This window comes from Bos indicus x Bos taurus, chromosome 16 (assembly GCF_003369695.1).
Source record: "Bos indicus x Bos taurus breed Angus x Brahman F1 hybrid chromosome 16, Bos_hybrid_MaternalHap_v2.0, whole genome shotgun sequence".
NCBI lineage: Eukaryota > Metazoa > Chordata > Mammalia > Artiodactyla > Bovidae > Bos > Bos indicus x Bos taurus.
The window spans coordinates 2,731,042-2,734,834 of NC_040091.1; the positions used below are offsets into that span (position 1 = coordinate 2,731,042).

The 3,793-nt window shown below is 42.2% G+C and overlaps 1 long non-coding RNA gene across 1 annotated transcript; it reads right to left on the reverse strand.

Moving 5' to 3' along the window:
- Nucleotides 1-1,451: 1,451 nt before the first annotated feature.
- On the reverse strand, nucleotides 1,452-3,082 carry LOC113907061. The gene is made up of 2 exons (XR_003515071.1): nucleotides 2,119-3,082; nucleotides 1,452-1,672 (listed from the first exon to the last, which is right to left on the reverse strand). It is a non-coding gene; the product is annotated as an uncharacterized LOC113907061 (long non-coding RNA).
- Nucleotides 3,083-3,793: the final 711 nt, after the last annotated feature.

Genomic DNA, 3,793 nt, shown 5'->3' on the forward strand with positions numbered 1-3,793 from the left:
AATGGCAATTAGAAAACAGTTAAAACTGAATGATGACAAAAATGTTACAGATTAAAATTTATGGGATACAGCAATAGTTTGTATTTAAAGGGAGATTCTGAACATAAATGCTTACATTAGAAAAGAAGAAAAGTTGAAAATTCATAAGCTAAGCATCCAACTTAAGAAGATGGGGGATGGATAATAGAAAAACCCTAAAAAGGAGAACAAAAAAGACAATTAAGACGAGCAGAAATTAATGAAACAGAAAACAGAGATACAATGGGGAAACAACCAAACCAAAAGGCGGCTCTCTGAGAAAAAGCAAACGGCTCAGCTGCAGTACGTGTGCACGTCAGAAGGATGCACTGCAGTAAAGACGGATGTGCTACAGTGACAGCAGATTAGCTTGGGTGAAATCAGAGGCTTGCGAGTGAAAATAAAAAGCTACAGAAGGTTAAATACAGGTAACACCATTTTTGTAAAGCTCAAGAACACGTAAAACCAAGTTATGTATTACTCAGGGTGTATCTGGGAAAAAATTTTTTTAAAGCAAGAGAATGAGAAGCACAATCAGGACTGGCATCTGGGAAGAGCCCAGAGGGGCCTCAAGACCATGGGAATGTTCTGGTCCACAAATTTACAAGGATGCTTGTAAATATGACTTTTTGCAGGTATCTAATAATAATTTTTAAAAACTGTAAGCAAATCCTGGTCAGTAGAATGTCTCAGACTAACTCTGCATCGTTTCTCTACGTGTCAGTATGGAACCGTCTCATCCTCTGCTGCCCTCTTCTTTTGCCTTCAGTCTTTCCCAGCATCAGGGTCTTTTCCAATGAGATGGCTCTTTACCATCAGGGGCCAAAGTACTGGGGCTTCAGCTTCAGCAATAGTCCTTCCATTGAATATTCAGGGTTAATTTCCTTTAGGATTGACTGGTTGGATCTCCTTGCAGTCCAAGGGACTCTCATGAGTCTTCTCCAACACCACGGTTGAAAAGCATCAATTCTTTGATGCTAGGCCTTCTTTATGGTTCAACTTCCACATCTGTACATGACTACTGGAAAAACTATAGCTTTGACTATATAGACCTTTGTTGGCAAAGTGATGTCTCTGCTTTTTAATACACTGTCTAGATTTGTCATAACTTTTCTTCCAAGAAGCAAACGTCTTTAATTTCATGGCTGCAGTCACCATCCACAGTGATTTTGGAGCCCATCTGAGCAGATACAAACTACTATATATAAAATAAGTAAACAAGGTCCTACTATATAACGTAGGGAGCTATATTTAATATCTTAGACCCTGATGCTGGGAAAGATTGAGGGCAGGAGGAGAAGGGGACGACAGAGGATGAGATGGTTGGATGCCATCACCCATCATGGACATGGGTTTGGGTGGACTCCGGGAGTTGGTGATGGACAGGGAGGCCTGGCGTGCTGAAAGAGTTGGACACGACTGAGCGACTGAACTGAACTGAAACTATTTCTTACTTATTCATTTATTCGGCTGTGCTGGTCTTACTGTGGCACAGGATTTTGTCTTTGCTGTGGTGTGCAGGGTCTTTAGTTTCAGGATGTGGGATCTGAGCTCCTTGATCAGCAATCAAACCCGGGCCACTTGCATAGGGAACATGGAGTCTTCGCCACCACGCTACCAGTGAAGTCACCTATATCCAATCTCTTGTAATAAACTGTAATGGAAAAGAATATAAAAAAGAATATGTGTATGTATAACTGAAATACTTCTCAACACCAGAAACTAATGCAACTGTAAATCAACTACACTTTGATTTTTTTTAAAAGCCTATAGCCCATTGCTGGATGCTTGAGTGTTTTTATGGTTAATCTCATTGAGAAGCCTTGCTAAGAAAACAAGGAAATTGGAATAAAAACCAAGGAGGTCTTCTTACAATGAAAGCAAGCCCAGAGGTTGAAAAATGAACCTCCTGGAAACCTGGCTGTTTCCCCTCCATGCACAGGCTCCAATCTATAAACCTCCTTCCCTGACCTTGCCACCCAGGAGTGCCAGAAGGGTGGATATAAACATCAAGCAGCCCAAGAGATGACCCACGGCAGGCACTTGTCACCTTGAGCCTGTCCTGAGTCTGTGTTCCTTTTCTAGCAGTTCTTTGATTACCTTTCAGGAATCACATCTTCTCCACTGAATGTGGTTTTGGTGAGCAGGCAGATCGAGGCTCCGGGCTCCTACCGTGGGATCTGGAGGAGTCTTCCAACCCAGAGCCAGTACAGAGAAGACACGGGCCTGGGGCTGTGCTGGGCCAGCTGAGAACACCCTCCCTGGCAGCACACGCATCAGGACTGAAACCGTTCTTCACAGCCACCATGAAAATTTGCTCCGGTTCCGACTGGCTGATTCAATGAGTCTGAATTTACGGTTTCCTATTGATTTTGTGAGCCTCTGATGTCTTTCCAACACATATTTCCTTTTTCCTAAATTAGCCATTTCATTCATTTTCTAAAATGACGATAAAAATAGATGTTCATAGTAGATGAACAATAACAGAAATTCAATCCACTAGACGTTGGATGTTCTGTCCTAGGAAAGCCGCTGTTACCATTTTGATATATGTCCTTACAAACTTTTCTCTGTGTACATATACAGAGATGGACTAGATCTCTAGATAATTTGGAGTTATGGGAGAATGGAAGAGGTTTTACCAAAAAAAGAAGTCACACTAAATATATTCTTATGTATATTTTTTATAGGATATAGTATAAACATCTTCCCTTGTGAGTACAGAGAAATTTACACCATTCCTTTTAGTGGCTGCATAGCAATCCATGGTGTAAGAACCAGAATTTAATCATCCCCTGTTGTCATACATTAACACTGCCTCCAACTTTTTAGTATTACAAATAATAATGCAATAAATACACACCCCTTCATGGGTCACAGCCTTGTCATAGCAAAGAGGCTTACATAATTCAATGATGCTATAAGCCATGCTACGCAGGGCCACCCCAGATGGATGGGTCACGGTGAAGAGTTCGGACAAAATGTGATACAAAATGAGAAGGAAATGGCAACCCACTCCAGTATTCTTGCCACGAGAACCCCATAAACAGTATAAAAAGACACCAGAAGATGAGCTTCCCCCCACCCCTGCATCGGTTGGAAGGTGTCCAGTATGTAACTGGGGAAGTGGGTGGTGGTGGTTTACTTGCTAAGTCATGTCCAACTCTTGGGACCCCATGGACTGTAGTCAGCTAGGCTCTGCTGTCCATGGATTTCCTAGGCAAGGATACTAGAGTGGGTTGCCATTTCCTTCTCCAGAGGATCTTCCTGACCCAGGGATCAAACCCAGTCTCCTGCATTATAGGCAGATTCTTTACCAACTGAGCCACCAGGGAAGCCCCTACTCAGGAAAAGCAGAGGGCAAACACTAATAGCTCCAGAAAGAATGAAGCATTTGGGCAAAGTAGAAACAATGCATCAGCTGTGGATGTGTCTGGTGGTGAAAGGAAAATAGGGTGCTGTAAAGACCAATACTGCATAGGAACCTGTAACTTTAGGTCCATGAGTTGGATGTGGTTAAACAGGAGAAGGCAAGATTGAACACTGACATCTTAGGAATTGGTGAACTAAAATGGACAGGATGGTCGAACTTAATTCAGATGATCATCATACCTACTACTGTGGGCAAGAATCCCTTAGAAGAAATGAAGTAGCCTTCACAGTTAACAAGAGTCCAAAATACAGTACTTGGGTGCAACCTCAAAAATAACAGGATGATCTCATTTCTAAGGCAAACCATTCAACATCACAGTAATCCAAGTCTCTGCCCCAACCA